Source organism: Rhyacophila brunnea, unplaced genomic scaffold, assembly GCF_057557595.1.
Source record: "Rhyacophila brunnea isolate RB1 unplaced genomic scaffold, BYU_Rbru_1.0 scaffold_6, whole genome shotgun sequence".
Classification (NCBI taxonomy): Eukaryota; Metazoa; Arthropoda; class Insecta; order Trichoptera; family Rhyacophilidae; genus Rhyacophila; species Rhyacophila brunnea.
Genome location: NW_028233276.1, coordinates 40,695,690 through 40,718,230, shown reverse-complemented (window position 1 = coordinate 40,718,230; position 22,541 = coordinate 40,695,690). Strand labels below are relative to the sequence as shown.

The following is a 22,541-nucleotide window of genomic DNA, read 5'->3' as shown; positions in this document are numbered from 1 at the left end:
TCGTGGGTCGCGGGCTCGAAACCCGCAGGGTGACATATTTTTTATAGTGGTTATATATTTCTCTGACGTATTTTCAAATTAGCTATGTTCAATAAAGAATGTTACTTCTAAGAATATTGTGAATTATTCGTTGAAAAAAATAAATAATGTGTTAAATTATATTATGAACTATGATTGATACTGTAATATAATTGTAAACTCAAATGTGCCTTATCCATATTATGGATTGTGTCAAATAATATGATCATTATCATGAAAGCAACGATATATATTATATAACATATTCTGAAGAGTACCGATATCTTGTGCAAGTCGGTGTTTTTGACAGAAAGTATAGTAGATGATTTTTTGGATCAACCAGACATGTTGGCTGGAATAATTAAATTCGTCGGTAGCATTTCGAAAAAAAGAGGACCAAAAAAAAGCTCCTTAGCTGCGCACGCGTCATCATCCTCCTATGCGCCAGTACTACTCCAGACTCGATGGTCGTCGGACGTCGCACGAGAGCAATCTTTAAAATTACGCCCCCTCCTATATACAAAGCAAACCAAACGCGGGAAATTTGAAAGATATCGAATTCTAAATTTAAAAAGTGAAAAACATTTGAAAATTGAACTGAACAAAGATAATTTAAAATAAAATCATATATATTTAAGAATCTTTCGTAATTGTATATTGATAAAATCAGACAATACAAACTATAATCATTTCCGATTTTATATTGATCGAGAGTGCATTGTTCTACGGTGTGTAAACATGTGATTAAGGGTCATTATATTTTTGTGTTTCTGAGCAAAGGGATGGAATAATAACACTTACGGTTGTTGTGATTTATATGGAATGGTTGTGCGTTTCTTTCTTGTATCAGGGGTGAAACTTCCGTAAATAATGTTTTGATATGTGTGCGATAAGGATTTGTAATGGATTTTATTTGGTCTTTGAATAACACGAAGGGGATGTATGATGCAGAGAAATCGTATTTCACTTGTCAACGATTTTGATTAATTACTCGGAGAGCTATTTATTCCTGCTGCGAGACGTAAGTATATCATAATTACTAATATATCTCAACCACTATGAATGTATGAGTTATTTTTTAAGTATAAATAATTCCTTGTGATATGACGTCTCAAAATACGCTAAGAATTATCGTCTCCAATAAAACATGAACTAAACAACTGTAAAACTGAACATAATTCATAATAAGACTTGTATTTATGATATAATTGTCTTACGTGTAAGTAAATTTTTAAAAAACAATATTCATACAATGAAATAAGCATCGATTTAATTATAAAATTTCTTCATGTACGGATGATACGAGTATTATTATAATAAATTATTTGATAACTTAAAAAAGCTCTAATTTTTATAAAATACTTTTCTTTGCGTAGGCACTATTGTGTTTAAAATGATATATCATATAATTTTATTGAAAATACTTGGGTCAGTAACTTAATTGATTGAGAACCAGGAAAATGAAAGATGTGTTTCAAATCACCGTTGGTGCAATAGCTTTTTCTAGAGTTTTCCTTATATGTAATAAGAGGTTTTTCAATATTATGGATTTTTAATAAAATTATTGCAATATTATTTTAACTCTTCTCTGTATTCAGCGATATATAAAAATAGTTTAATTGATAAAATATAATAATATGTATATGTATTTGAAATAAAAATCTTACGTTATTAAGATATTATGTAATTTAGAAAGCGGGTTGAAGTAATTCATAAATATTTTTATTTTTATTTTCTTGCAGATGATTAATTTTGATGTCAAAAATAGATTAATTATTTAATTATTTATGGTATAATTTTCAGCATTGTTCTAATAATGTATTCACCCCAAGAACATGAACGATACTACACATTCTTTTATATGACGGGCCCCTATCTGATATGCTTTTATCTCTTCTGGAAAATCTCATGAAATTTAAGACCGTCTTCCTTTATTATAGGTACTTCCCAGTTTTAGGGAGGACACGAAAATAGCTGCACATGATTTTTATTTATTAAAAAAGCAAATTTTAAATAAAACATGTAATTAGGTAGTACCCACGTTCTCTTGTATAAATACGAAGTCGTGGGTTGCGGGTTCAAATCCGCTGCCGGTCAAAAAAATTATATTGTTTTTTTTTCAATGTATGTTTATCTAGTGTAAGAATATAATGAGTTGGGCGATTGGCTTACAACTATACTTTGTAAAAATAGTCTCTTAATATAGACTCAGATTAGGTGTGAACAAAGAATCTATTTTGTTGATCTATTGTATTGAATATTGATTTGAGCGCAACTATTAAGTGTTATTGTTACACAGATAAAATGCTTAGAATAATTTGAACAGCCAAGCCGTATCATTTCGGCCTATACTATCATGGATCGCGGGTTTAAATCCCGGATCTGGCAATAAAAATGTATTTGAACCCAGAGTAGTTAACATCCATTTATTATTTTTAAAAAACTGTTAATACAACCTTTCCCCTGTAGAAGCCCATATGATTAGATTACAGACATTAGATTCAACTATGTTCAAAAAATTAAATTAACCAATATATAATATTATTTTAGACAAATTTAATGGACTATCTAATATTAATTATACTCATATCCATTTATATGTTTTATTTTATTGATTTTATTTGAAATGGTGCATGGTAGGTATGTAAAATGTTTAAATTTGTTGTTGGATCGATACAATAACTAGTAAGTTCAAATAGTTCGTTCGAATGTCACCTTTAGCAAAAATTTGGTATTATTTTTTTATATAAGTAATATAATATTTATTTGACCAAGAGCAAGGACTTAATGAGTTGGGTAAATGGCTATCTCGCAAACATTCTATTTATGGAAAATTAACTAAATACTCTGTAGGTGCCCATATATTATGGCGCAAGTGACGTCCCGTGTAGGTAGGCAGGTCATGCATTGCTTCAGAGCGGCAAGCGAAGGAATGGTTACAATCGATACAGCATTACTTTTGAACCCAGTGGCGGTTTTCCACGAATCGGATGATGCGATCGCTTGGGTAGAAAGTACCGAAATCTTATTTTTTTTTATAAAATCTTAAGGGGTGCTCCAAAATTTTAATTACCAAAAACTACCGCTTTTTAAGAGTAGGTTTCGTATAAATGCTCTAATCCTCAGTAGACCATAATACATTTACCTATATATTTTTTTTGTCATGAATTTTGTTGCATTTGTCAATATTTAAGAGTTTAAAGTAATAAAACAGTCATAGATATACAATCATAAATCGCCCAGTGTTTGAATTTAGAAGTAAGCCCATCAATCACAGTATAAAAAATATTGAATGATTTGTCAAATGTTAGCATGTGGCGCCCTCATTCAGAGGACAATTTATACTGGTGAATCTATAGGTATAGTATCCTCCACGTAACTTTGTAATTGTACACAGTGACAAGATTTGTGTGTAATACGCACTCCGTATTAGTGATTAGTAAATGCCATGCGCTTGATTGGCTGATTTAATCAAATAATTGAAAAAAATCTATTCTAAATTGTAAGATGACGTGGAGGCAGCGCTTGAAATGGAAAATTTTACGAACCGGAGCGCTCAATAATTTTATGAAAATATTGACCAACTTAGTCGTCTAATTTTATGTGTATTCAAAATAAGTGTGTTAGATTTTTTGTTATATGGCATATTTAGTTCAGACGGTCAATTTATTTTTTCCACGAGACGGAGCGATAATTTTTGGGATCTTATGAACTGGAACGGCGCTCCGGTGCACTCCGGCCCATTTCGAGTCCTGCGTGGAGGATAGTATAAGCACCTAACAATTTTGCATAAAATTTGAGAATACAAATTAAACTGGACGGCATTTTAAGTCTACCTAAGGGCTGGACTATATGGGATATACTCACTATATGCTTAACTGTAGAATCGTACTTTATTGTACGCTATGATGATATATAAAAAAATATAATATCATGTAGAATAATTGTAGATTTTAGGTATTTAAGTATATTATGGATATGACAATATGGGATAATTAATAAAGTTAAGCTCTTTGATATAAACCCAATTAAATACATTGACGCCATATTACTTTACAATATCAAATTACAACTAAATCAATATTTACAATATTCCGGTACATATTATTATATAGTTCGTTGCCATGGTTACAAATTGTGTTGTCAATTAAAAAGCATTTCATGCTAATTAATTTGTTTGAGCTGGAGGGCCGGGCGAGCGATTGTGGTCAAATTGCGGTAATGCTTGTATGTGACAGAGGGTAGCCCTGAATAACTATTGTATGCGTGGAGCGGTTGCGATTCGTCACCCGATCCGGTGCTCACACCGGTAACTGGGACCCGAAAGCCCCTAAGATGAACATGACAAAGAAAGGGGGAGTTCTATTTGCACTACACCATCTTTTGTTACAAGGGGCGACCGTGGTGTTTCGGTACTTTTTCCCTCGATGTGTGAAAATGTCGTTGTTTTCATAGGATAAATAATACAAACAGTACATATACGGAACGATTCTGTTCGCACATTGTAATAGAAAGATAACACGTAAAATAGAACAGTAAACTTTAAATTTAATTTACATTTGAAGAATATTATATTAAATTTAAAATATTTCTATAGTGTGTAATGTTCTATATACATATTCATAATAATAAATTGATATATTATTGATTTTAATTAACTAATAATTATATACTAAGAGAATTCGGTACTGTTCGGTTATCAGCAATACAGCGGAAAACACATTTTGAAAATAACCGATAAACTGGATTATTTGTTAGGTTAACCTAAACAAACCTAACCTAACCTAACCTCATCTAACCTAACCCAACCTAATTTAACCTAAACTAACCCAAACTAACAAATAATCCAGTATATCGGGTATTTTCAAAATGTGTTTTTTTTGAAAATAGCCGATAAACTGGATTATTTGTTAGGTTAACCTAACCAAACCTAACCTAACCTAACTTAACCTAACCTTACCCAACCTAACTTAACCTAAACTAACCCAAACTAACAAATAATCCAGTTTATCGGCTATTTTCCAAATGCGTTTTCCGCTGTATCCGCTTTAACCGAACAGTACCGTATTTTTTTTTTAGTATTTTTTCCCCATGAAAAACTGCTCAGCGCGTCAGACAGTCGAAAAATAATATTTGGGAAATTTTGGCACGCGTACGTAAAAAGGTTCGCCAACCCTGATCTATATATTATGTAGCGTTAAGGATCAACGCAAAAAAGTGCCTTAACTTTTGCATACGCATCATGATGAAAACTATTATTTGTCACTATTACCACGCGATCATTGCAAGGATAAATTTATATAATAATATCGTAACATTACCTTTTTGACCTAGCGTTACTGCGCACAACGTATTTTACCGTTTGGGTTTTTGTCACATTTTTATGAGATTACCATAGTATAATTTGAAGGGTTGAGTGGGATGGGGGTGAATTTAGCTGATTAGCCGAGATGATCCATAACAATGGTAAATTGTGCAAATTGTGAAATTGGTAAATAAGTATTAAGTAATAACGTTTACAATGACATACTAGAATTTATTAACCACAATATGCAATATCGGTGAAATACCATAATTGAAATTAATTAATTCTTTAGGTATATTTAATTTTACAATTTAAATGGTGTTGTCATTTCTATCATTTCATTTGACTATAATATTTCTCTTTTATTTTTGAAAAGAGAATGCTAGAAGGTTGAATGTTAGAATGGTGTTGAGTAGTAAAATGAATTAACACATCTACAATAATTATTATCATTTAGCGCACTCTAAAAGGTACGTCGTAAGGCTTATAGTACGCGAAGGGATTCACAACAAAGAGGGCGTCATGCGATCGACAACTTGAATTCATGTTTATGTCACATGTATTTATTTATATAACATACAGAATTTCATTTTGTCTATGATGTTTTAAAATATATGTATCGTATGGCTATATCATAATATTATTGTTAAATTTAAGTCACGTTAGTAAAACTTTACTATCCAAGTATGTTCTTTTAATAATTGATTGATTATTTTTACCCACTTCAAAGGCAGTGTTTATCACGTATTGATTAAAGAAAATAGTTTTGATGGTATTTTTCGGAAATTATATTTAATTGCATGTTTAGTAATTCCATTTTTATAGATACTCTGTTTTTATAGAAATGTATTTCATACGGAGTGGAGAATGTGTAAAAAATTAACAAATTTAATTATATAATTAAGTAACCCTTTATACCGAATAATTTAAAAAATAAAAATAATCTAAATAAATAAATTAGATAATTACGTTCAACCTTTATTTAACGTAGGTAAAAGAATTTTAAGTGGAGTCATAACTAGATTATTTAAATGTCAGGTGCTAGCTATTTGAGTACATAATACAATAGTGAATTAACTAGATAATCGATACTAATAAATAATTATTGAATATCATTATTCACTACTAAGGACATATTTTGGTTTAGATTAAAATCTAGGGGGGTAAATATCGTTCAACACAAATAATTTTCGGGTAATACCCGAAAAACTTTGTGTGTTTGAAAAATCATTATAGTATCTATGGAGTGTTTTGACTCGCGTGCCTTTGTGTTAGTAGTTAATCTAGCTATGAATGAAAAATTTACGATGTTATATATATTACCTACTACAACAATGAGTAAAATTAAAACCTATTGTAACACTGCTATAGTAATAAAGTCTATATAATATGTTTTTTAGGGTAATGTGAAACAAAATGTTTAAAAACCACTTAATACCCTGGTACCGTACGATAAATTAAATAATTATTTACAATGTAAATTATAATAACCTTGCATATTCATGTTGTTATACTTTATATAACAAAACTAAATACATATATACAGAGTAAGTTTAGTTGACAAATTTTCGTTAATTTTCCTATCTAGAGACCAAAGCTTCTCGCAAGACATCTTAAGACCTTTACAGATTACAAAATTATTTCAACTGAATAACCAGTAGAAGGCTTGAATATGTCAAAAGGCTTAACTTTGGCCGTTGATAGCAAAAACTTATAAACTAACCTCAATATAACCATATATAATTGTTTAGAGTTTGATTAAAGGTCCGACATGACATAATACTAACCTCACTTCAACAAATTGATACTGATACAAGCTTAACCCATATATTATATGATTAATATATATATTAAGAATAATAATAATTTATATAATACACTATAGTACCATTTATTATACAAACATAAATACTCATATATATATTAATATAATTCATATAAGTTTAGTAACCATGAAAAAGTCTAAAACTTACAAAAAAATCGACGGATTACAGAACACTTTTTGTTTCTGCTCTGTCGTTTAAACCTGGGTTTGGAAACCTTGTCATACTAAAATTGTGGGCCGCGTTAAACTTTTAGTTTTCCTAATGGCCGCTAGGGAGCATAAAAAAATAATTTCAATGTCAAATGTCATTATTTCAATATTTCAAAATACAGAACTAATCAAAGTATAAGATATAATTCAAATATGATTTACTAGAACGAAACCGATTAAAAATATTTAAAAAAAAAAAACAGTCATAATTCGATGCTTATTGTGACTTTTGCACTTATTTTATCTTATCTATAATATATCGAGAAGAAAACTCATCTTTTTTAAAAATACTTTTTCGTAAAATTGATCATCCCCCTCATTTTACAACGTTTTTTTTAGTTCGTATTCTTATTTGTCCGGTGGCTCTTTGTCCGGTACAAATCTTGCAATCAATTTTTAACTAACTTCCCGACTAGTTAGATATTTGAAACTCTTAGAATATATCAGAACACGAGATGCCAATGTATTTTTTAAATACTTTTAGCCATATTTAAGTAAAATGTAATTCATTTTCTGTTAATTCAGTTTTGTATGAAAAGTTATTTCGACACCAATATTGGGTGTGGGGTCTAACACTAAATTGTTAATATGTACGTGCGTTACTATGAAAATCAATCTGACATGTCAAAATGACATTTCAGTATTATTTCTATCAAGTACAATTTTTTTGATCGTTAAAGCTAGTCAAGTCAAGTTTATATGATTCAACAGAAAATTTAAAAACGTTGTATATAAAAAGTTCTTTTTATCTTGTAATAATTTTTCTATTATGCTGCAGATGCAAAATATTCAACTGCAGATTTAATAGTATGCCATTGATGTATTAAAAAGGGTACAAAAACTAAATTGTTTATAATTTTGGACCATTCGACTTTAAAAGGAAAAGGGTCGTAATCACACACCCTACCACACTACACAAATCAAATTTTACAGGATGCACAAAAACGTTTTTGTTATGGTTTTCGGTCAAAGTTAAAATACAACATTGACATATCCTTGAAATGTATGATAATGAATAATCTAGTTTTTATATTCCTAATCTGATATCAATTATTGTGTTAATTAAAAAAAACCAACAAAATTGATGGTTAAGTCGTTTTTTCAACGTCATTTCCTTTTTTTTTTTTAATTGTTAGCTAAATTAAGATAATAAATCGGCATTTGTAGTTTACATCATTTGAACACAACGTGTTTATTTAGTTGTGTACATTGTTATTATGCAATAAAACCTATTTAAAAAAAACAAAGGGTTACGTCCTTTTTCCTTTCTACAGTCGAATATTATATGACCCGAAAGAATGCGTGTATGGGACGCATACGGCTCATAGAGTACCAGTTGCCGACTGCTGTTAAACATAAAGTCTATACGAAAAGTAATAGTATATAAAAAATATTAACCGGGTCATCTAGATTATATGGAAGGACAGCTACCAACCCTGCATTCTTCTACCGTATGTCTAGGCTTTTATAATATAACGCATGTTATGTACCTACATGCCAAACATTATATAAACATAATGTTACAATCAGGTAAACGTATTTGCATCGATTCTCTTAGTATGAAACAAGAAGTAGTGGTCAACATTAATTAAAGAAACAAATGAATTATCCGAGACATTCACATAATGGACACAAAGTATAAAGTTCAGGAAAAGTTTCCTTGTAAAGATGGCAAATAAGCCGTTTCAAGAAATGGTAAGAAAAACCCAATAATACCCAGAAAGAGTCAACAGAGAAACTCTCACCGTATACCTTTCAGCATCTAAAAAGCGGGGAATAGTATAATAGTATTCAAGATGCAAGACAGACTTGGAAAAGTTAACTTAAGTCTTAAGTGAGGATGTCTCATTTTAGTGTGGCGAGGTATAATACGTTACTTATATACTCATACTATTATCAAATTCAGTTAAGATGTCCTCGATGACGGCGTTTGTCAAGGCGATCTCCGCTGCAAATATATTGTAGAGAAGTGATATAATTCCAATCAAGCTAAGCAAGTAATTGAGGGAGTACGAAGTAAATAATGTATTCTTTTTATATAACAATTAATTATGAAGTTTATATTCATAAATAAAAATATATTGTATGCATACAATACGTAATTAACTGTGTAACCATTTAGAATGAGAATACAATATTTTAAATTTACATAACGATATTAAATAATATAAACAATAGACAAACAGCGTTATTAAATATGTCAACATTTTCATGTAGCGCATTGATGAATCGTAAAACAATACAAGTGAAAAAAATTGTAGGAAATGAAAAAAATATTATGACATCGACCCCGGTAATAATTATTATTAAAAACTAATTGAATTTAAAAAAATATATTTTATATTTACTAAGTAAATATTTTTTTAATTTAATAGAAAAGAAAATAACAGAAAATTATCTTCTATTTTCATGAAAGTAAAATTAAATATTAAAGATATGTACCTACTTAATAATTACACACGACTATAAGTTTATTACCACTGTCAAAATAAAATTATTGTCAATACTTGAATAATTGAATAGCATTGTATATATTATTATTATAATTAATTATGAAGGTACCTAATGCTAAAAAATACCTAATAAAAATGTATTGATGCGACAAACAATTAAACCAACAAAAGGTCAATTATGATTACAAAAAAATATTTCTCATGACAAAAAATAAAATGTTACTTTTACGCAGTTTCAATTATTATTGTCAAAAACATTTTGTGGAATGTCTACACTGTTTTCTAAGAAAGAAATCTCTAAATTGTTATTTCAGACCCTATTAGTGAAAAATCACCTCAACAAAAAAAAACAGCGAGTAGCAAAAGGCAAAAAGTACGTGACACGAGTAAACGTGAAGTCAATAGAAAGATATTTCAAATAATACGAAAGAAACATTATTTTTATACTGATGGATCGCAATTTGTAGCATTTGAAAGAATAATAGCCATGACTATCTATTGAAATAAAACTGGCTAACGATATTTATTTAGAAAATCTGATAAAATAATATTTGTGAATATTTGAATGTTTTATATTTGAATCGATTCATCTTTGACTGTCAATTATTTTGACTTAAGCATTATATAAGCACGGGTTTACTTAACCTTACCCGTTCTGTGATGACAAATCGTATTACAATTATTCATAATTATATAATGTTATACAGCGGCGAAGGGTGGAGGTAGGCTGTTAAGATCCGTCATAAATGGTGCCCATTAAACTTTGACAGTCAAACGTATTTTATTAAATTGAACTAAGACTACAATGTGTAGATAGTGTTTGTTAGTTTTTAAAATTAAATGAAAACCTACGTAATCCAAGCCTTAGTGAATAATAGTCAAAATTATTTATTTATTCATAAAATATCTAACATTATGCCATCAAACCATACATAATAGATAGAAAAATATTTTTTATTGATTATGGTTTGGCAGGGCATAATGAATAAAATATAACCAAAACCATCATCTGTAATATTATGTATTCTTAATTCAATGAAAATAAATAAATATGACTTATAAAGTGTGCGCTATTTTTGTCAGATCGCTCATAGGATACATAAACTATTATGGTTTGGTTAACGCAGGGCTTAATTCAATTTTAAAAACTAACTAACACCATCTGCAAATTATATTATGAGTTCAATGAAAACAAATACGTATGAAAGACAAAATTTAGTATACACAATTTATGTCGAATCTTAACAGCCTACATCCACCCCTCGTAACTGATGTTATTTAATGAAATTACAACGTAAAAAACTAGGAAAACCTTCAAAAACTATGAAATTTTTGGGTCTATAATCGTAATTAATATTTGCATCAATTAAAACATTATAATATTTTACAACGCAGATGTGAAAATTATCATTTTTATACACAAAAATATTATTTAAAGAAAGACTAAATGGATGAAAAATTTGCGATATGAGAAAGTAGAATATATTTTTCGAATTATGATTTTTATAATTATTCAAATGTACATTAAATTTAATGATTCGATTTAAAAAAAATTATATAATAAAAATTAAGTAAGTATTATTTTAAACGAATTTGTTGTAAAATTTAGAATAAAGCCATACATTATTAAATTTCATCACATACCAGTGGTTTTAGCATTTTTTGAAATTATTCATTTGTCATTAACACTACAGTTATTATTGGCCACAAGAGTAGATACGTTTAATTTAATATTCATTTAACATTATATATTAAAATGAATTTGATAATTTTTTTATGGAAGTTTGTAATAATTAATTTGCAATCTGTTTTTGCCAATTATTTAAATACAAATTAATATGTACCAATGAAACTAATTTTTAGTAAAATTGAGTTTAACTGGCTCTAGATACAGATATATAGATACATTTTTTTTTTAAATATATTTTACAATATTCTAATCTAAAATACTAATAAATCAACATGTGTTTATTTTTCACTAAACAAATGCTAGAGGTAGTTGTATTTTGTAAGAATATATAGAAGATATCAGAAAACATTGTCAGTTTGGCGAACGATATAATACTTTAGTCTTGATTATACGTTGCTTGGAATCCAAATCGAGATAACCAATTGCAATCCAGCATGGGTTTAACACGACAAAAGGAAATGTATTCATTTGACACTGAGACCGTTTTCTTATCTAGCATTTTCTCTCAACATAACCAGGGCCAATGGGTAAAACATGGAAAGCACATTCGGGGATCAGCATCAACCATTTGGTACATGAACAAAAGGTGCCCTTAGCAAAGTCTTGGGATCTTTTCCTTGTCGATTGGCAATCGACTTTATCTCAGATGTTGAAAAACAAATCGATAAGAAACGGTGTCTGAAAGAAAAGCCTCGTGTCTTTGTTTACCAAAAGAGTATCGGCAGTAAGCAATAAGAAAACTATTTATGCGCTTGCAACCTCTAAACACAGATGGCTTATATTAAGACTTACATAAGTAAAGAAAACACATTTTTTACACAACACATAATATTAATACTAACTATTACTGTATCTAATAAAAATGTAAAATAATATTCGAAATTATCAAGCGTATATTTTTTAGTAACTTCACTACTCTAAGGAAAAAAATACGTTTCTTTGACATAGAATATAAAGTCATGATGTTGCACTTGATAGAACCTGAATATGACATTCTGAACAAATTAAATAACTAATGTTCCTTACTCTTTTTTAACTTAACGATTTGACTAATATAATATGTATAAAGATAATATTTTTATTTATAGCCGTAAATTTTGGAAAATAAGTTAGGATAATCAGCTCCTGATCGGTAAATCATGCATTTATCTCGTGTTTGCTGGGTGATAGATTACACATATTCCCAACCTTTTTTGACTCGAGACCCCATTTTATAGAAGCCAAGTGACTCACGACCCCAATACTATATAAAAAAATCCCTTTTTAATTCCAACCCGGTGTCACAAGAGCTAACAAAGAATAGTTTTTATTTGAAAACTTAAAATTCAAACCGTAAAATCTTAAAATAATATTAGTAAAAATAAATGTTCTGTAGATGCAACTGATGTGTAACACCAATTTTAAAATAAACTGATGCAGTTGGAACCTTGTAAATTAATATCTTCGTCAATTTATCAGCAGATAATATTGAAAATAAAATATGTCGTAATTATGGACAAGAGAAATACTTTCACAACACTAACTCAAAATGTCTTTGTTGGTTGGACTACGATTAGGAGTGCGATTTGGTTCAAATTCAATATTTTTTATGTTTATTTTTTTAGCCAGCAACCTCACTCGGGGTCGCGAGCCGTGCTCTAGTATGAGCTGGGTTTTGTAGTGAAAATGGTAATAAATATATTTAAGCGTAGTACTTCAATATTATTAACTTATTTAGGTGCGCTCTATTTTCTAACAAAACAAAGGGTAATGTTTTATCGAAACCTTTTATAAATATGGACATGCCACATTTTTCAATATTTCTATCCACCAACCGTTCAGATGTCGAGGCCGTTTTACTATGATTTATTTTGAAGTGTCAAGTAAATACATTTTGTTCTATAATATATATTTCATATTATTTTACTGCGGAAAATTTTGTTACTATTTTTTGCACTTATGTACTATTTTTTACACTTAGGTACTATTTTTTAATTGTAGGAATATATAAATTTACATATTTTTTCTAAACTACTAGATTGAGACCTCTTCAAGCTGATTCCATTCTTTTCCATCCTGTGCATTGCTTTGTCATGTAGTTTCCCGGAACAACTTTGTTGTCGGATGGAGCTATCTCAACGTATACCTACGTTTCGGACACTTACCTCTTGGGTACCACCGTATGACTAGATTTAAGGGGGAGAGGCATGCCAGCAGAGAACCTAGCGGAAAAATACGAAGCTTCCACTTTGAGATTTTTTTTTTGATAATTTACAATTTCAACTGTATTAATTAATAAATATGTATCTGAAAACATTAAAACGATTTTTTATTTTTTTCTAAATTTAAAGATAAACTTACAAAAAAAAATGTAATTAAATGTAAATTCGTTGCAGGGTCACATCTTATTATTACATTATATTTTATAGTCATATTTATTATTAAAATTAAGTTTATTAAGTTTTCAATTTTTCGTCGTTTAGTAATAAAAAGGATTATACACATTTATATTTTTATAAAAATCGATGTTTTATAAAATAAATATAAACAAATATTAAAACGATGAATTAGTCAAAAATCTAAACGACGAAAAATTTAAAACTTAATAAACTAAATTTTCATAAAAAATATGACCATACAATATAATGTAATAATAAGATGTGACCCTGCAACAAATTCAAATTTTATTACATTTTCCTACAATTCAAAGTTTATCTTTCAATTGAAAAAAAATATTTTTAATGTTTTCACATATTTATTAATTAATACAGTTGAAATTGTAAATTATCAAAAAAAATCTCAAACTGCAAGCTTTGTATTTTTCCGCTAGGTTCACTGCTGGCGTGACTTCAACCTGTGTGTCCTATCTATTTTAATTTAAAATACTATGCAAATATTTTTACATCTTTTATTATTATTTCTTTTCTGATTTAGTACGCCTAGAATGCACCTTTAAATACCACAATAATTGATGATATATGTTTTAGTACCTACCTCTCCTTTACTAAAGTTTACAACTAGTTCACATTAATAACAACTAGGTTTTACCCAGATTTCACTGATTTTGAGAGTGCCTAAAATCCATCTAAGTTTGAAGGGGTTGAAACCAGAAATGTAATATGAAATTCAGACTTATGTACATACAGAAAGCACTATTCTCGAGAAAGCACTCTTAAAACAAAGCTTAATAAGTTTTTTAATTAAATTTTATACCAGTTCTGCGTACAACAAAACTATTTTGAGTTCTTATTATGTAATAATTTTCTTTTATGCTTGTATACACGACGTAGCTTGGCTTAAAAGATATCGAAGTGAAACAATGGATTTTTTTAATAATACAAAAACAAAAAAATACGATTAAATGTGGCTTTGTTTCTTTTTTTGGTGTGAAATTTTGGACATTTTTATTTTTAGCTACATAAATAGAATTTGATAAATTACATGACAGAAAAAAACAATAGATCGAGACAAATACAAGAACGTCATCCAACTTGGAGTTGATTGATAAATAAAAATATTTTTGTAAAGATATGTTAATTTTATTATTAACTTAAAACAGATAAGATCATCAGAATGGAACTTGTTACAAACGTCTAATTGTTAACTAGTAATCGACTAGGAACTAGTTTGCGTAAAATATTGAAAGAGAAAGTATATATATAAACAGGGTTTCAAACGGGAACTGAATTGGAAATCGGAAAAATCGTTATTATTGTCGGAACGAAAACCAAAACTAAACCGAAAATAATCGGTTTTATTTGGTTCGGTACATGTTCAAACACGCGCGTTAAGATAATCTTAGTCCCCACTCCAGTTGTTGTTCTCATAATTAGTAATACTAAATATCATTTAAAAAATATATGGCTACGGCCATGCAGTGCAACATAACCGTTGGTTTCGGAGTGTGGCGCCGGACTATCATACCATAAAGTACCATAAAATACTCTAAATTATGGTATAAAATAAATTTTTAATACAAATAAAAAAATATAAAAAGTAATGACTCGGAGCTGAAACGAAAACCAGAAAAACCGTTTCCTTTTTCGTATCGAAAACCGGAACCGAACCGATATATACATTTTTTACTTAAATTGGAACGAAAACCGAAACGAAAAAAAATATCGGTTTAATGAAGAAATAGACTGATTTGTATTAATAATTGTTCGATTTCTAGACGCGCGCTAGTATTTGACGAGTGTCTTTTGAGATATCGACAATAAAGACTAGACTAAACATTTATTTAGTTTTCATCGATATAGGTCTAGTAGTTTTTGAGTTATAATCAAACAAACGGACAGACAGACAAACTCATCACTTTTGTATAGCTTAATAAATTTAGAAAATACTTTTTTCTTCTATTAAAAAATATTATTTTAATGGACGAGCACGAATCTTACAAATGTCCTAGTTATGTCTCTCCAGTGAAAGAATAATTATTATTATACAAAATTGTATTTGTTTTTTCATGAATATCATCACTAGGTAGATACAATTTTAATCAGTCGATCGTTGGATCTGATTTTATAAAATTAGCTCATATGAAAAAGTTTGCTGACTACTGAAATATAAAAAGAAATTAAAAAGATTATTTAGAAAAAAATTACCAAAAATAATGAAGATAATACATTATTTGATCGTTTAAAAGTTCAAAAGTAAGTATCTATAGAATTGTGCAACTACAATATTCAAATATATACATAACATTTTAAAAGAAATTGCACCACAGGCGAATTTCTTTACTGTGTATGGTATAATATATTTATAAGATAAATCAACAAAGTATTACTTTTGTATATATTATAATAAATATATTATGTAGTACAATAATAACTTATAGAGTTGGGAACATTAATTTGTACTATGGCGGGAAAATACATAATGCTTAATTAAACATGAAAAATACCTTTAAAAATACTTGTGACAAATTTAATTTGATAAAAATCATTAAATATAAACAAGCGAACTATATTATGCAGAGGTGGTGATCGAGAAATGAATAACACAAGGGGTAGTTTCGTAATAATGTCGATTACTCAAGCATCTCAAGAATTCTGGAGAAACTGAAAATATCTATTATGTATACGGATCTCACTCACAAAATTTTAGGATTTTCCTCCATTAGGACTCCACCATTAGGACACCACAAAATAAATTCTAGGATTTTCTAATTGGTATATTTTGAAATCTGTATAACCTTAAAATATATAGAAAAATATTGTAAAAACCTTAATGTAACCCTAATATATAGAAAAAGCACACTGTTACCAATCTAATGAAATTCCTTTGTTTTATTGAATCAAGGGTAAGGTTATATTACTACGAGTATTTCAGAATAAGTTAAATAATGACTATCATTCGTTTTCAATATTATATTATAATTAAGATATTTTAATTACAATTATTAGCAAGTGTAAGGATGTCAAACCTATAATTTTGAGTAATTCTAATGCCACCTATAAATCTTTTTAAATTACAAAAAATATAGTATTAATTTCTTGAAAAATTAAAACCTCAAATAGCATAGTTATTATAAATTAATCACAAGAAAAACAATTATTGGTCCAGAGCACAGTTAATTGAAAATAATTCATTTATAAATTAACAATGTTTATTTAATAAATAATATATAATATTTAAGATTGTAGCATTCTTTGTTAAACATGCATAGTATATAAAAGCATTAGATTTGTTTTAGAAAAATATTTGTACTACCTATATGAAACTTGAATCTACATCCATGCAATTCGTATGTTATGATTGACTGATTATACTATTGTTGCAATCATAAATCCGGTATCCAAGTATTTTTCGATACCGAAAAACCGGTTTTAAAAATCAGAAAATACCGATATATTCGGTATTGACAGTGGAAACAAAATGTATTAATTGACATAAAAGGCTAAATAGGATTTTTTTTTTGGATTACGCGATGTCTGGTTTACTTCCATGGCCATTAATCGTCCTTGGTGACCAGCAAAGACACATGCTATAAAATATTAATATTTTAAAGAGATTTTACATAATATATTCTATTTATTTGTAGATACTTCTGTTTTTTCCAATTATTTTACAAATACCTGTATTAATACCCGTATTCAATAGAAAATACCAAAGTACCGGTATTGATATTTTCATTCAGTTTTGCAATCGCTTATCATTAAATTAATAATGCTCAGTTGAATATTATAAAGCAGTGGCGGCGAACCTATGGCCACCACCAGAGGCACGCGAGATGATTTTGCACGGCACGCGTTTGAAGAGAAAAAAATACCTATAATAATAATAAAATGACAGATCGCGTTGTATAAAAAATAGCAGGCAAATACTCTTCAAGACTAAGCATTACGTTTAATGTAACTATATAATTGCAAACATTGGTCCTTAAGATTTATTCGTCACAAATAACCAAACCTAATCTTACCTAACGTCATCAGGTGGCGGGGGATGCCGTTACACAAACCTCTCATTTTGATCGATTTACAATGCTTGAGACCACTGTAATGACAGAATGTCTCATTTGATTGGAGCAATTCTAGTGTCAATTTGTGCGTAAAGAAGCAAACTAATTTATAAATTTAAAAAATTCATTTCTACCGACAAAAAATGACTGCACCAAATAAGACACAAACTTGGTTAAGCTAGTAGTAGTAGTAGTAGTGAAGTGAAGACAGTTTCAAAATTAGTGGACCAAAATGTATGGCGTAATCTAAAAAAAATATAAAGCTATATTATATACTATGTTCTGTGAGCGGTATCTAGAAACTCATCATTCTTAATAGGAAATAAATAATAGAAAAACTATTCTTCCAAATGAAAAACGGTATAATGGTACTGTTCGGTTAAAGCGGATACAGCGGAAAACGCATTTTGAAAATAGCCGATAAACTGGATTATTTGTTAGGTTAACCTAACCAAACCTAACCTAACCTAACCTAACCCAACCTAACCTAATCTAAACTAACCCAAACTAACAAATAATCCAGTTTATCGGCTATTTTCAAAATGCGTTTTCCGCTGTATCCGCTTTAACCGAACAGTACCTGAAAAACTGCTCGGCATGTCAGACAGTCGAAAAATAATATTTGAGAAATTTTGGCACGCGTACGTAAAAAGGTTCGCCAACCCTGTTATAAAAAGTGTTTCTAAGGTGTTTCAAATTATGTAAATTTATTTATGTTTGTTTTTAAAATCACTCAAATGCCTAATTATTATTTTATCAAAATCATCAAAAGAAAGTTATACCTACTTATAGGTAAATCATTTCTAAAAAATGATAATTTTATTGAACAATCTATGTTTATTTTTATTATACATGATGTTTATTTGAATTCTAAAGCACTCAAATTAAACCCGACTCCGTAAAGGTACTCTCACGTTTATAAGGATATAATTATTATTCGCATGGCATGTTTTATGCAGTTCACATCGAGACTGCGAAATAGTCATGTCGCAATACTCATTACTGTAATGGCGTTTTTATCAACCGAAAAAAGACCCGTCACACCGCAGACAATAAAAGACAAGCTCCGATAAATCACGTCTGCAAAAAGAGCACCAGGGTTTATCCTGGAGGTCTTTGTACATTTGCTGGGAAAATGTCGTCGCCGGGGGAGGGGGGAAGAAAATAGTACGAGCGGACGTGAGACTGCAAAAGGGGGATGAGGGGGATAATGCACTCTACCAGGGATGCAATAGAGTCTATCCGCAACTCACATTTTTTTTCTACCCTTTACATAATATACGATAATTCGATGAGTTATGTTATTTGTAATTGAAATTAGAATTTTAATAAGTAATTCAATTTTATTTAATTCCTGGTAGATTAATAGTAAGTCTCGCTAGCCGGAAAACTCAGATTTTTCAATATAGCAGTGAATCATCTTGAAAAGGATTTCAGTCAGCAGTGAATTGATTCAGACTAATAACAATGAATTGAGATATATCTTTTAAATATTTTCACGTTAATTTGATATTAATTTTTAACTTATTTGTCACTTGTGCGAGGAAAGTTTAATTTTTTGGATATGTTATTCTTGCAGTAAAAATATACTTACATTTATTTTTTTCGATGTAGCGCAACCCAATGGATTGGTCAAATACTAAAAACTATTTCTCGTAACAAGTTTTTTTAAATTTTGCTTCCATTCTGTGAAACCCATTACTTGAAGCGAAATATACAATTCATTTTAAAATCATGAATCATTATGAAAGTCAACAAAATATAGTCTCACAACTGTTATAATATTATCCTTATCACTGTACGATTGCAAAATGTATGGTTTTATTTTCTGATAAAGATGCATTGTATATAGAGTTAGATAAAATCTGTACCTCAGAGGCAGACGGATTCAACTCCATTTTTGGGGAAATGAGTTTTTTTAAGAATCGTCATGCTAAAGGCTTTATCTATTAGTGGCAGAGAGATAAAAGTCCTAGTCCAAGATATGCATATCATAAAGATGCAAATGCCATACCTACCTTAGAAGCAGAAGGATGCAAAGCCAATAATCCACTAAGCTAAAATTCTCTCAAACCGTCAAACGCAATATGTACTAGACGAGAACCAGCAAAGAGAATGAGCTTTAGAGGAGGATACAGCACTATTGACCATATTATCCAAGTCATCAAAGAAATCAGACGGTAACAGGAATACAAGCTGCCACTATCCATGGGTTGCATAGACTATGAGAAAGCGTTTGATTACATAAAGAAATTTTCAATACTCGATGCACTCAGAAATCAAGGATTCCCCGGGCGCTATATAAATATTTTCAATAATATATACAGTAGCACAACAACATCTCCATAAACCATCGCGTATTTCCTATCAGCAAAGGAGTGCGACAAGGTGATACAATCTCACCTAAACTATTTACAGCTACATTTGAAGACTTAGACGATATTAGAAGCTAACTTGACTGGAATGACATGGGTCCCCATAAATGGAGAATACGTGAGTCATCTACGCTTTACCGATAACAATAAATAGTAATTTGCGAGACTCAGAAGGCCTCCAAAGCAGAATGCAGTAACTCGCTGGAGTAAGCAATAAAGTAGGCTTGAAAATAAATGTATCAAAGAATAAAGTCATGTTCAACTGCTTTTCGGGCCAAAAATAGATCCTCATCAATGGCATTCAGCTTGAACAGGTGAAAAACTACATCTATCTGGCACAATAAGTGTCTATAGATGGATGTATATTTGATGAAATTGTTCGCAGAGTAAAGCTAGGCTGGAGTGCTTTTGGCCGCCTGAATAATTTATTCGAAAATGCCTAAAGTGCAAAGTGTTCAACCAGTGTAAACTTCCCGTAACCACATGCGTGTGAAACATTGAACCTAAGTAAAAGAGAGATTGAGAAACTTAGAGTAGCACACCGTGGTATGGAAATGTGCATGCTGGACATAACGCAAAAGGACAAAAAAAGGAATGAGTGGATAAGGGAACAGACAAGGATTAATGATGTGATAGAGTTTGCTAAAAACCTCAAATAAGAAATGGGCTGGAACATGGCTTGAAGAAAGGACAATCGTTGGACAAATATAGTCATCCAGTGGTATCCAAGAGATAAAAAAACATCCGCAAGGTAGACCTAGAGGCCGCTGGATCGATGAAATGATAAAGTTCTGCGGAAAAACTTGGCAACGCAACGCACAGGAACGAGAGAAGTGCAATCAGCTTGGAGATTAGCAAAGCCTTCATCCAGCAGTGAATAGATTCAGGCTGGTAATGATGACGATGACATAATAAAATTTTAAAAAAAAAATGTGTTTTGCTTTGTTATATTTATACCTATAAATTTTTTTAACTTATAAATTGTTTTATTTAGGCTAGGTAAATAAGATACAAATCCACATTAACAAAATATCTTTAGAGGCAGAAGGATGCAAATCCACACTACTTTTACGTAGAATAAAAAAAATAATGATCATTCTATGTATATTTTCTTAGTAGTTATGAGTATTCGTTTAAAATAAAAAATAATTTTTGGCTCTCCTGAACAATTGGGTATTTGGATTTGCATCCGTCTGCCTCTGAGGTACAGAATGATATTAATAAACCTACAAAATATGTTATGTATGGAATATTTATAGAAAGTAATAAACGACATTAAAATTAATTTGTGACAGGTTGACAAAAAGGTATATAGAATTATAGTAGTGGCGGATAGAAAACAAGATTGTATTATGGAAGATATATCAATTTCTTTAAGATTACGTTAAATTTAAAAGCGATTTTGAGAGTGCACAAATTGCAAAGAAAATGTTAAAAAATCAAGAAAGTGGCGTTTATAAGAAATCAGTGTATCATTTAGGTCATTTAGGAGATTAAGGAGACATTCATGCTTAAATACTCTATAATAAAAACTATTTTTTAATTTATATACTTCTTCGAGAAAAGCATGTTATTTTCTTCATCTTTTTCTACGTTATAAATACCTGTATCGTAGGCCCTCGTGATTTGGCGTTGACGGTAATATTATAATAGTGAATTAATAATAATTTTAATAAAACGCTGCACTAAAATACCCATCTATCTATGAATGGATAAGTTTTCAGTGTAGTTTTCCATAACATCAAATATACGATATAAAAATAAATATAACCAAGTTTTTAAAAAGCCCAAATATAAATTTATGTTTCTAAGTTTACAAATATCTCTTTCTTAGAATCGATTATAAATGCTACAAATCTATTATATCAAAATATTAGTCGACATGGTGAAGTGTTTATGATGCGTTGATCATTTTTTTAGTTTTGATAAATAATTTCCCCTGGATTATGAGGTCATAATTGGATAATTTTAACGTTTTGTTTCCTTTAAACATTTATACAAAGGAACCTAATTAGCTTTTACAAAATTACTAGATAATATTCAATCAATATTTTCCACTTTTTTTTCAAATTCAAGTAAAAGATTTTATAGGTAGGTAAAAAGCATGACGTGTTTGGTCCAGCCCTGTACCAGAATTCGCACCAAGGAGGGAGATTGGCGTGTCATAATAAATAAGAGTGACTCAGTGCGGAGGGTTCGTCTGTCCTCAGTTACCCATTTGGAGAT

At 29.6% G+C, this 22,541-nt stretch overlaps 1 protein-coding gene across 1 annotated transcript in view; it reads left to right on the top strand.

The window, feature by feature from the left end:
- Positions 1-464: 464 nt before the first annotated feature.
- The window catches only part of LOC147065678 (uncharacterized), a 69,014-nt gene continuing 46,937 nt past the window's right edge, over positions 465-22,541 (top strand). The window contains exon 1 of the mRNA XM_085957101.1: positions 465-1,039. The gene's annotated coding sequence lies outside the window, so the exon portion shown is untranslated. The remainder of the gene's footprint in view (positions 1,040-22,541) is intronic.